Below are 13712 nucleotides of genomic sequence, written 5' to 3'. Positions count from 1 at the left end.
CAGTTTTTCATAAGCCTCTAAATAAGTTTGTGGCATAAACGATATCAACGTTATTATAAATGTTTATAAACAGATTAAATAACCTATAAACTATTTGCTCTGATTGATATTTAGCGCACTTTAATAACTTATTAATTTCCATAATTTCAAGGAGCTATGTTACATGTCCTTGCCCAAAAAAGAGTTATTATAATTTATAAATAACTGCAAAAATAAGGTTTTTTTTGCAACTATTTCGGTTAATAGTTTCATGTATTTTAATTTGGATACTCTCAAAAATTACATAACTTTTTATGATCTACAACTCTAAAAAAGCTGAAAAAATCTTAAACAGGTATTTAAAGTCTCTAAAAGGTATATGAGGGGTAGCTGATGACCATTATGTGAAGACTTCAGCTAATTTTGCTTTGCTTTTTTATTAAACAATCGTAAAAAGTGAAAAAAGTTTATGCGCATAAAACGTTTCTTATTCATGTTAGAGATATATGGTTAAAATAAAAGTTATAGATCATAAAATGTTCTCTAATATTGATATTTTTATAATTAAAATACATAAAGAATTGACCGAGATAATTTAAAAACCCTTATTTTTAAAGTAAAATTTATAAATGTTAATATAAATATAAATAATATAAATATAAATAACTTTCTTTTCTGCATAACGATATGTAATAACTATTTAAAATTATGGCAGTTAATGAGTTTTTAAAGTGTGCTAAATATCATACAGAACGACCATACAGTTTATGAGTTATTCAATTTAGACCGATTATTTAAACAACTGTACTTGTCCAAACAGTCACTCTAGGGTTATTTTGTAAATAGATATCGATTTTTATGGCTTCGTTTTAAATTATTAAAAAAAAAACATCAAGATTATATTAAATTTGTTTTTAAAAATCAGTTTGAAGAATAACAAATTTTTAGCACATAAAAATTTCTAATAACTTTGACTTTTTTATGTCATACACTTGTATGTAGGCTCAATATAAAGCTAATAAAAAAAAAACATTTAAAAAAAAACCAAAACCTTCTATGGCCCAGAGGAAATCAAATAGCATTTTTTTTCTTATTTACGAAATTGTCAATATTTTCATTGTTTATTAACATTAAGAGCTGAAAATTGAACACATTGTAAAATAATATCTAAATTTTATAATTCGATTTATAAATGGCATACACAGTGAAGAAGTAAATTAGTTTTGAAACATTAAAATAATGGTACTCGTAAAATATCGCCACAGAAAAATGCAAGGGAGATCTGTCCGCTGCAATTTCTCAGCTTGTTTCTTGTTATTGGTTATGGAAATTTCTGTTTTTTTTTAAAAGTGCTTTTACACCAGCTTTTCATTGAGCCTACGTACAGCCGTATGACATGAAAAATATCAAAAGTAGTATAAATGTTTAGAAGCTAAAAAGCACTTTTTCAAACTGTTTTTTTTTTAATAAAATGTTGAAGTTTATAAATAAAGCTTCAAATAATCGATTCAAAAAACGTCAAATAACTGTCAAAGGTTAAACACCCTTTTTAAAGTTCCTCACGGATTTTAAAGATTTAAAAAGTGTTAAACAGATAAAGTAATTTATCGACGAGTTAACAATACGAAGCGAAGTTCTTTAATCACAATGTGATAAGAAAACGAGTATCAAATTTGGTTTTATATTTCAATAGTCGAATTTAATTGCGGCTATATTGGTGTAATTAAAGAAAACCAGTGAAAATCCCAAGAAATAGGTGAGATCCTTTTTTTCTTTCTTTCCAGTTTGGAAGAGGGTCCATTAGGTACTCACATTTAGGTATTGTGTTACGGTCTGGGTAACCAGGACTACACATCATGAACAGCAATTAAATATTTACATTTACACAAAACAACTTCAATTCCAACCCAAAATCATATGTCGTTGACGCAGTCTCTAGACCTCCTTCCTGTTCGTTTTCTAAAAGGGAACAAGTTATTGTCATGCACTCCATTTTGAATACTGTTTTATTTAAATATATTAAAGAAATTGGTGAAATAGTTTATCCAAAAAATATTACTTTTACATCTCGCATTTCGAATAATCGAATCTGCATTTTCCTCACTTCTACCGACATCGTTGATCAACTAATACACCGAACGTCATAATTAATTCCACCGTCATCTTTATCTGCAGGCTTCTTTCTGCGACCAAAAGAATCCTTATTTCAAATGTATCTCCTTTCATCCCGCATTCGTAATCGAGCAGTCCCTAAAAAATACGGAACATCAGATGATCAATAGGCATATATCATGAGTTTTCCTAGGGTAACATTTGAAATAGCTGACAAGGTGAACTTCGAAGTGCAATCTTCTCTGTTAATTAACCATGAAAATACATCCTTTAAAATATTTTTATTCTCTGACAGACTATAGTGTTTTCTTTGTAAGCTTACGGGTCGTACCGTGGAGTCTGATTGCAAAGTCTCCAGTTGACCAGATCAGACACTCATTGCAGCTAATGCTCCTCCCTCTTTTTCATTTTCAGCTGACTCTAAGGAGTCCTTAATCCTGAATCCTTAACTTCATCAAAAGAATTTCTATCTTCGGAAATTGAGTCCATCTCCGTTAACTGCATACCCATCCTGGCTGCCATTATGGATTTATCCATCTCTCGTCGTACTAATTCAAAGCCCATGTTGGCAGTAGGACAAAAAAGGGGACACTTCAATGACAGTTCTCATGATACTCCTACCATCTATCTTCATCCGGTATTCTTGCTCTATTAAGTTCTTTTCCTCCTTCGACATTTTCAATGCCACCGAAACCAGCCAAAAAATGTCCAAATCTAATCTTTGATTGGATTACTCGATGAAACCTTATTATATTTCCGCTATAGAAATGATTTACAAAGATAATCCGACTAATTTTACACTCAATTCCACGCAACTTATTACATTTCTTGAGAACTCTTTTGTATGTATCACCCCACTACAAGAAGCTTAAAAATCCTCCAACATAGATGGTATTCAAAAGGACTTATTGCAGCTCTACATAGGTACAAGGAAAAGATCACTAAAAAACCGTATCACTAGAATCTTAAAAAAGTTAAAAGAACAGCCTATCTCCGACTTACAAGAGTATATATAAGTGCATCCTCTGATAAATCTTCTGATGTCAAATCTAATCACAGCATACATGATGAATAGAATTTCTCTCTTTCTCTCGCATTTATTCATTTTTTTCTGCTCTCTGTATATTTTTACTTCATCTTTTGCCAAATTTAGACACGATATTTAATTAAGTAAGAAAACTTTATGTACATCAAATACTAGCCCAAGTCCAGTTTGGAAAAAAAATTGTTAACAAAAAATAACCTTAAAATATCCAATCTCTTTTTTAATCGAAAGGTTATCCTTGACAATTAAGAGACAGCCAAGATTCTGGCAGAAAATTTAAAATAAAAGTTTTGCAACAAATCTGGACCTAACTATATATACTCTTTTCTTCCTTCGCCCTTTCATTATTCATCCTCAGTTTCACAACAAGATACCAATCATCCGAACTCTCTTATAAACTATTTCGAACTAAAAGCTGCACTCAAATCCTATAAAAACACAAAAATTAGGGTTTTCTATAATTATCTTGAAAAATTTCTCGAAAATTCCTTAGGCACCAACGAACCTCTAAATGAAGCCAGTAAATTTACCACTGACATACCGCTGACAATCGTTAATGAAAGATCTTGCCCTAATCTATACTAAGATAAAAGAAAAATCATTACAAAAAAAAATTTTGTTAAAATCCTTTATAAAAGGTACATAAATTAAAAAACCCAAACGGGCTATGTCATGAAGACAAATTGTTTTCGGAATCCATATTCCATCATCAGTGTCTAGGTGTACATTTTTTGAGCCACTAAATATCTGGGTAAAAACCCGATAAAAGTTATATGTTACAATTTAGTTTACATTATTTAGTTTTATATATTAGGATGTTAAAGTTACCAGTGGATATAATAACTCCACTCTCATTTATAAAAAAAACTGTTTCACAAATCCAAGGCAATAAAACTAACCTTCATCCTATGAATTTAGTCATCCTTCATTCCTATATCCTAACTGTTTCTCCTATCATCTTCTTCAACAACACAGTTATCTCTGACAGTCAATTCATTTCTGACACACTCGCTAATGGGGTTGAAGACAGATTCAATAAAAGTAATATAGCTTTTACTCCCAGTTCTTTACGCGCTCAATCTTTCTCCACCATCTCGTCAACTCCACACGATGTCAAGTTTACGAACGGCTTGTTTACCCTAAATAAACTAAAATTTACCTTGTTTTCATTTACAAAATCTGCTGATGATCCCGATGATATCCCTTATATATTTTTAAAAAATCTCTCTAATACATCTCTCGCCAAACTTCTCGAAATTTATAACCTTATCTAGAACACACAAAAATTCCCAGATGTTTGGCGCAATTCTATAATCATTCCAATTAAAAAACCTGACCAGCCCTCTATAACTCCAATATCTTTCGTCTGATTTCTCTTACTTGTATTACCTGCAAACTTCTTGAAACAATGATCAATGAAATACTCACGTGGTTCGTTAAACAGTATAATATTATTCCCGACGCTCAATCCGGCTTCCGACGTAATCGGTCTACTATTGATAACTTTTTTATTTTTCAAACACACATTTCTTAAGCAATCTATAATCAACAAGATGTCGTAGCAACTATATTTAACGTTGAAGGGGCATTTTATTCAATCTCCAGAAAAGCAATCATTGACAAAAACTCCCACTATAATTTAAATGGTAATATTTTCTCATTTGTAAAAAAATATCTAATTGAAAGAATCTTTAAAGTCCTTGCCAAGGGTAAACTTTTTCGATCTCTTCCTCAAAATTAAGGTGTCCCTTTAGAATCTGCATTAAGTTTAACTTTATTCATTCTTGCCATCAACGAAATTTGCCTCCCATCAAATATGTTCAATACGCTGATGACCTAATCATTTACTGCCATCTTAAATATGTCCCATCCTCATATAAACTTATACAAAGTGTAGTAAATCTACTTCAAGATAGATTTAACAAACTAGGATTATCACTCTCTGAGAGCAAAACCAAATTAATAAAATTTTCCATAGGGATTTTCACTCCCTTACCCCAAATTTTATTTAACAATTCTCTACTTTCTGGTGTTAATTATTGTAAAATTCTCGGTTTTATGTTTGACTCCAGATTAAATTGAAAAAATCGAATCTCTGAACTTAAAATCAATTGTTTTAAAAGGTTGAACATTTTTAAACCCTCAGTCATCTTCAATGGGGTGCCAATAAAACTACTTCTAGGTCTGAGCGCTTTTCGCTTTAGTCCTATTGAGAGTGTATACCGTGAATCTAATGAACTTTCTCCTACCCTAAGACGATAATCACTTCTACTTTCGTATGCTGCATCAACATCTGCAAATCCATGTAATCTTGTTCATTCCCTAATTGCCACAATGCCGTCTTCTTCCACTAACAATAACCAACACCTTATCATAAAACCTATACCTCAATTAATTTGTCCACTACTTAAAAATATTGACCTTTTTCTAGTTTATTTCCTCTACCTTTACTTCCCCTCTGGGCTAAAGATATCCCTTCAATATATACCTCACTCACTATTTTTAACAAACTTGAATCTTCTAACCTTCTTATAAAGAAAGCATTTTTAGAATTTAATTCTCTATACAGATGCTTCTAAAACTACCACTGGTATTGGTTGTGCAGTAACCACTAAACATGAACTTGTAAGATCATCTCGGTTACCCTTAATATGCAACGTTTGCACAGGTGAACTATATAGTATTGTGTTGGCTTTTAAATGCATCTCACATCAAAACAGACATATTGCCATTTGTTCAGATTATCTTTCATATATCCATTTAGTCAATACAATTTTCACTGAGCACCTATTAGTTCAAAACATTCATGACATATACCAAAATCTCTCTGCTTACGATGTAACAGTCTCTCTCATATGGCTGCCTTCTCACACCGGAATTACTGGTAATAAAACAGCAGATCATTTTGCCAAAGAAGCTACCAACCATGGGGTGACTGAAGTCACTCCAATTCAACTAGCTAACGAATCTCGAAATTCGTTTTTAAAAAGTCGGTAGAGGATACTTGACAAAACTTAGAGCAAAAGAGCAAAACAACTTTTCATAAACTTCAATCTTTTATTGGTCATCTCTCCCTAGACTTCATAACTAGAAGAGAAGCATCGACTATTACAACTACGAATCAACCATACCAAACTTACCAACTGCAAACAATTCACCAACCTGTATAAAGCACTGGATTTGAAACCTACTCTAAGGAACTAGAGAATTGTCTACCTCTTCCTCAACTATAAATTGTATATGTTGATTATGATACTTGAAAATGTTGACTATTTCAATAATTTTGTGTTTAGGAAGTGCCAAAACTAAATCATCTACATATCTTTAAAAAAAGGAATGAAAAAAGTGCAATTGTTGATACAATCACTGATAACATCATCCTTGATATAGCTACTTAGAATGGGTGAAAGACTAGATCCCATACCCATACCCATACTACCAAAAAAATTAAAAATATGTTGGCATAACTGCCAAGTTATTTATATTTTGAATACAGAACTTAAATTGTTTTTTTACTTTATTGTGCAGAAAATTGCCTTTTTTTTCAGTTGTGTTAATAATAATATTGTTGTAGGTAATGCTGCATTGGAAAGTCTGGAGCTACCCGATTTAAAAAAAAAATTTCTATGCAGTAAGCATTTTGACCAAAACTATCTAAATGCAAACCAAAAAAATATAGTGAGGTAGAAGAGGAAGGTTTGTTAACGACACCACGCGTTTTTCATACGTTTTCGATAGCAAAACAACCATCCACGGTGCCAATAGTGTTTCGCACTACATACATTGCTTATTTTAGTTCATGAAATCAATGTTACAATCAATTTTTATCACTAATTGTATCTCTATCACTTTGTAATTTAAAATTATTTCATTAATAAACAGCTCATTCATTTAAACTTCTCATTCATATAAACAGAAATACAAAACTGGTGTTTATATTATAAAATACATAAATAAATAAAATAAAGGATACTATTTATTAAAGTGTTGTTAATTATTATTCCTTTTATCCCAACACATAGATTAATTTGTCCCTAAATATGTGTTGCCTCTTGTTGTGGCATATCGATGTGTTTTTTTTATATTTACTATATTTTCAAACGTCATTTTAAAGATTAAAAGATTGAAAATTTAATTTTCTCAAAACATACATAAAACCATTGTTTAAAAAGATTTTCTTTTTTAAACAATGATAAAACTTAAATCTTGACTAAAAAATAAACCTCCGCATGAGTGTTCTAAGACGATAGCAATCGAGTGTATTTCAATTAAATATTTAATCCTTTTCTAGCAAATCATATAACCAAAATAAATATTTGATAAACTAATAAAAATTAAAAAAAAGTCAGCATTTACCTACTTTATTTAAATAGATTACTAACCGATTTAGATTTAGCAAGTCTCAAAGTATAAAAACAATTTGAAATATTCTCTCGAAATAGTCAAGTTATCTTTCACTAGACGCATACAACGATAATAACAATAAGCATTTTATTAAAGTCTTATATTTTCTTCACAATCTGGCATCCGTGTACAGGTTTGCCTTAGTCATAAAACAGGTAAAAATATACTCGAATAGAATCCTGCCGAGAATTAAGTTTCTGTTAATAGTTTTTTAAATTTATGACTAGAGGCCGCCATATGACGGCAGAGTAAAAGTCAAACGTTTGTTCCATAAGGATTGTCTAACTAGTCCTATTTAAACAATGATATTATATTAATCTATATTCTTTGGTATCAATAAAGCTAAAAATTAAGAAAATAGATCCTTAATTCAGTATATTTGTGGTTGTAGCGCCATCTTTCATTTGTTCTGAAATTAATCACCCCGACTTTCTTGGTCTCAGTTGGTAAAAGACGCGCCAAACGGCCAAAATGACAGTTGTAATCTGCATGAACATGGTATCATTTGATCATTTCACAAAGAGGATTGTGTGCGAAATTTAAAACATGAACTACTACTAGGATACACCCAAAAACATTTTTATAGATGGTTAAAAAAAGAAGCTGTTCCTTCAAAAATTTGCCCCTCCAATAAATAAAGACTTTTAAGGGAAAAGCGACAATAAAGAAGACAAAAGACAACAAAAGAAAGTTGTGGGGGAACTTTTACAAGTGTAAGTATTGAGAACTTCTTTTATTATGTTTCAATTATTTCTGTTATTTAATTTTTTACAAATGTGATACTAACCATACTAATTTAAATAAAAGCAATGGGAATGATACTGAGTTTACTGATACTGATAACAGTTTCACTAGTAGTATAATTTCAGGTGATTGCTTGGCAATAAATTTTCCTTGTACTAGTTTGTCACAAGAATCATTTCCTAGCATTGATTGATTATGTATGCTGTTTTGTTTGTTTACAATTATCAATAGTAAATCATTTGAATGCATTTAATTTTTCTACCATTTAATGATTTTGTTTTAGTAAAATTAGAGCAATGCAATGATTATTTTAGAAAAGACAATACCTTATCGGAAAGCTTTTCAGCAATGAACAGCTTAAAAAATTAGAAGTAATGGGCACTTATCATAACTATAATTACACAGTGAGTAATTAACTAAACTAATTGTTAACCAATTTTTCTATATTTAAGGTTCAAAAACTCGTCTTTGATGGTCTATAGAAGATATATCCAAGGCAATTGTTTGTTATTTATTCGGCTGGTCCAACAGCATATAAGCTTCTTTTAAAAAAGGGATATCCCTTTCCTACTGTGTCAAGTTTTAGGTCATGGCTTAAAAAAATTTAAATTGCCTTAGAAATAAAAAATGTTTTCAACTTACGGAATTAACTGGAATGTCTGATATGGACAAAGTCTGTGTAATGTGCTTTGATGAGATGAAAATTAGAAAGAATTATTTATATGATAAGGCAAATGACGAAACTCTCAGGCCATACAATTATGTCCAAGTCATAATATTAAGAGGATTGTTCAAAACTTGGAAGCAACCAGTCTTTTATGACTGGAAACTTTCCAAGGAAAAAATATTTGAAGTAATAAACTATGCAGAATCATCAGGTATTATAATTTAGTATTCTCAGGAATATATATATATATATATATATATATATATATATATATATATATATATATATATATATATATATATATATATATATATATATATATATATATATATATATATATATATATATATATATATATATATATATATATATATATATATATATATTTGCAAATTTCAAAATATTTCAAATGATTGTCACAGTTAGCGATAAGAATTTTTGAGAAAAACTGAGTTGGTAACTGTATTATTATTATGGTAAGTGACCTGGGTAGCAGTAATAGATCACTTTATAATGAACTGAATATTAGTCATACCAACACATAGTTTACAAATCCAGCAAATAATCAAAAAATATTTGTTTTTGCTAATGCGCCTCATTTAATAAAGTTGATTAGAAACCATTTTGTTGACCAAGGGTCAATGGGAGGAAATGGGAAGAAAATAAACAAATCTATGATCGAAGAAGTTATAGATGTAACTAGCTGGTCAGATCTTAATATAAGCCATAAGATCACTAAAGATAGTCTTAACGTTCAAGGAGATGAAAGTGAAATGGGCAACAAAATTGTTTTCTCACACCATTTCTATGGCAATTTCCTAATGTGGAGCTATAGGAATGCTAAGTCATCATAACTGGATGGAGTGTGCCGAATTTTTAAAATGGTATGATTTAAAAATTATACTATTGTTAAATATTATGTTAATTATGTATTAATGTTTTTCTTTTACTATAAAACTATTTCCAAACAAACATTTTAATCTTTGAGTATATTGAGTAAGGTGTGTGATTTATTTCAGGTGAACAATTGGTTTGATGTCTTAAACATGAAATATTATGCAACTGATACCAGAGAGAGAACAAAAGCTTATGGGTTAGCATTAAGCACCCAAGATAACATTATTAATTTGATGACCACAAATATTTTAAACATAAGGGCCAAAGGCAAAACAACATTACTTCCTTTTCAAAAAGGTACTGTAAGGATAATTTGTAGTTATTTATGTTTTCTTTTAATTTTTCAATTTATTTTAGGTATCAGTATTACTAATACGTCACTCCAGCTTTTATTTACTGATCTAAAGGACAGATTTGGCACAAAATCTCTTCTTACATACTGATTAAATCAAGACATTATTGAACATTTTTTGCGGTAATTATGGCAAAAGAAGGTCTTCATGATCACCCTCACGCTTTAGAATTTAAATATCGTTTACGATCATACATTCTTGGCAGGAATGAGGGATCTCTCTCAAGTTTCGGAAATGTGGAAGAAGATACTTATTACTCCTGATGTTCCTATGGAAGATGTACATTTATGTGCTAAATATTTTTCTTGTTTTAAGATCGAGGAAAACTTTAATGAAGGTGTTAGAACTGAACTTGATTTAAAAGATATGGAGTATGATGGACTAGAAAATTTGGCAGGCTACATTTGCCATAAGCTTAAACAGCCTGACAAATATTTAAAGTCATCTGATTTAAATGAGTATATTTGGCTGACTCATTTGATTGAAGGGGTTTTAACAACACCTTCACCTGAATTTATGAATAAAATGGTTGAATTAGAAAAAATATTCAAATATGAAAATTGCGACAGTTTGCTAATTTGTAAAAATTGTTTAAAGTTTTTGCTTCAAAAGGGTCTTTCAATTGATTGCTCAGATAAAACTAAAATGCTAAAATTTTTTAATTTTATTTATTTATTTAACCTCCTTTAAAACACAAAATGCTTGTTATTACACTAAAAGAGTGCTTACTACTGCTAAAAACTAAACCTGGACAGAATAAAACAAGTAAAAAACACTATACATCTAGATTAAATTTTAAGACAACTTTTGCAGACTAGAAATTTGTTTCAAAAGCAAATTTTATTTGTTTCACAGAAGAATTTAAAAAGTCTATATCACTGTTAATTATTAAATGGTTACTTTCTTCTAACATCTTATTTATGTGTGAACAATCAGTCTTATTAGTTGAGAACAGTCGTTTGTTATTAATTCTTAGATGTATTTTTAGAACATTAAATTTAATATTATTTATAAAAAAGCAATCTTGTGGCATGGCAATGCAGGTTTTGTAGTTTTTCCAAGCAGCATCTGAAAACAAAATTAATGTACATTCATAAATTGAACAAACCAATTTCAGATTTAGTTAATTATACTTCGCTTATTGTGAATAAATCATCATTCAAAGGCGGAAAATTGAACACATGAATTTCAAGTGCTGTAGTTTTAATGAATCTCGCCTGAACTAGAAGAGTACCAAACCAACCATTGGTATTTATTTCTAATGACCAAATGAGCAGTAATTACACTTTGACACTTAAAAGACAAAAATAACAGTGTATAAATAAAATATACGTCTAACAACAAACCTTCATCTCATATCTCTAGCTGTAGTTCTTAAAGCAATCTCATAGCCAGACCTGAACATTTGTGAGTTGGTAAATTTTGCCATCTGAATTACATATAAGACACAGTTAACGATATGCTTCATGGGCTGTATGTGGCCATTTAAGCGATAGTGTAAATTCTTAAATGTACCTTAAATTGATTTACTTATGTTTACAAGTTACAAACCTTTTAAAATCATAGCTATATGTATGTCTTCAAAAGCATTATATTGCTTTTTCCCTAGCCAACTATATTTTCCTTGAATTTTGTTTATTGCGGATCAGCTTCTTAAGGCTTCTCCTAACAAATTCGTTTATGGTATCCTCACCAATTTTGGAAAGTTCATTATCCTAAAATATAAATCAACATGTAAGAGTAATCTAACTACTCCACAAACTTGATCATCCATGCTTAATTATTTTAGCTTAAACTAAAGTTTTGTAACCTGAACTATTTGAATTGAAACTCTCATCAAAATGATCAGTTAGAGATTCCGAAGAAAGGTTTGAAGATGGAATATTGGGGTTATTAATATTTTCAACAATACGTTTCTCTAACCTTTACTCCTTTTACTCCTATAGTCTACGTTTTTAGGAAAGAATTAAACTTACCTTTTTGTAATAAAATAAAAACCAAACTCGGAAATAATCTAGCAAATGGTACCAAATCTTTAACACTTTAATACTATAAATAAAGCAAGTATCAAAAAAGTTGCTAGTTCACACCATTTGCACTGTATACTGCTTAAATAACTTCTTTTATTTCTTTTAAGCATTAATAATATTAATATAACTAAACTGTGCCATTTGTTTAAATAGGTATGACATGACAATTGATATTGATATTATCATTTTGCCACACTCGTTCATCTTCGAAAAGAAAACATGCCTTCAACATTCATCTTGTTGATAAAAATTATATTTTTACTTTTAGCAAACTTATATCAATCTTGGTAATTAGAATAATAAAATAATTGTAACGAATAAGCTAGAAATAAAAGATTTTTACACTTTACCTAAAATATTGAGCCTTTTGATCCCATAATTGGTAAATGTCGGACGTCTAGAGAACGTCATATTTAGTCCACCCGAAGTACGTCCCACTTCGTACGTCCCAAGTACGACCGTTTAACGTCCAGGGACGTCCGGACTAAAACTGGACGTATATTGGACGTCGTGTGTTACTAGGGTAGTTATATATTGTCAAAAAAGTGACTACCATACAAGAAATAATTATCTTACCGAAAAAACAACAATTTTATTCCCAAATGCAGATAACTGTTTATAAACACTTGCAAGAACCATAGATTTTAGACGGCATAGTTGCCGAAAATTCTTCTGCGCATCAAGTAATCATTTTGGAATTGATGTCGTACATTTTTCAATGACATCAATGAATGGAGGTTAAAATCAAGGGTTGCGCCGTATATTTCTTACCCCTGTACCAGCCGATATGTACCTATTAAAATGCAAAAAAGTAATCTAAATAACGATCCGAAACTACATGTATGAATGCCGTTCTGTATCAATTTGCCGAAAATGGGGTAAAAGTTTCCGAAAATTAAAGACAATTGGTATTACTGGTTGCTACTGGTACCAATATTTTTAGGTCCATACATACAAATATGTTTGGCCAAAATGCTCTTCCCTTAAGTGGTAAGTTTTCCTTACATGCATAGTTTCTAAAGTTGTTATTACATATTGTAGTATTGATTTATTTGTGATTCATGCTGGGTCAAATGACCCCTTAAAAAAGTGCCATGGGCTTGTAGTCTATAACAGAACAAAACGTAGTCAATGTTATGGAAAATGTAAGCGTGACTGAAAAGATGTTTCCACCAGATAGTATCAACGATTTGGGAGTGCGTTGAACACACTTTATTGATAAATCTAAATGCAACAGCAACACGTAGAAGTTAACAGGAACAACAAGAAATAAGTCAAACACTTATAAATAAATAACACTATATTACATGAAACAAATTTAATGAAAAATGTTTTAAAAATGAACTAGATGATAGTATACACTGCTGGACAAAAAATACAGACACTGAAATTATTAATAATTATCTGCAAGATATAACTTTTGTACTTTGTAAAAAAAATGCCTAAAAGCAAATCATGAATAAATTCATAAATATAAAATA

At 30.1% G+C, this 13712-nt stretch overlaps 1 long non-coding RNA gene across 2 annotated transcripts; it reads left to right on the top strand.

The window, feature by feature from the left end:
- Nucleotides 1-8049: 8049 nt before the first annotated feature.
- On the top strand, nt 8050-12573 carry LOC140452253 (uncharacterized). 2 transcript variants are annotated; one of them, XR_011952158.1, is made up of 4 exons: nt 8050-8253; nt 8737-9162; nt 9971-10145; nt 10206-12573. It is a non-coding gene; the product is annotated as an uncharacterized lncRNA (long non-coding RNA). The 2 variants fall into 2 exon arrangements; XR_011952157.1 differs by lacking the exons at nt 8050-8253; nt 8737-9162 and adding an exon at nt 9320-9835.
- Nucleotides 12574-13712: the final 1139 nt, after the last annotated feature.

Source organism: Diabrotica undecimpunctata, chromosome 10 (genome assembly GCF_040954645.1).
Source record: "Diabrotica undecimpunctata isolate CICGRU chromosome 10, icDiaUnde3, whole genome shotgun sequence".
NCBI classification, from domain to species: domain Eukaryota; kingdom Metazoa; phylum Arthropoda; class Insecta; order Coleoptera; family Chrysomelidae; genus Diabrotica; species Diabrotica undecimpunctata.
This window is presented reverse-complemented; position numbering and strand designations above follow the sequence as displayed.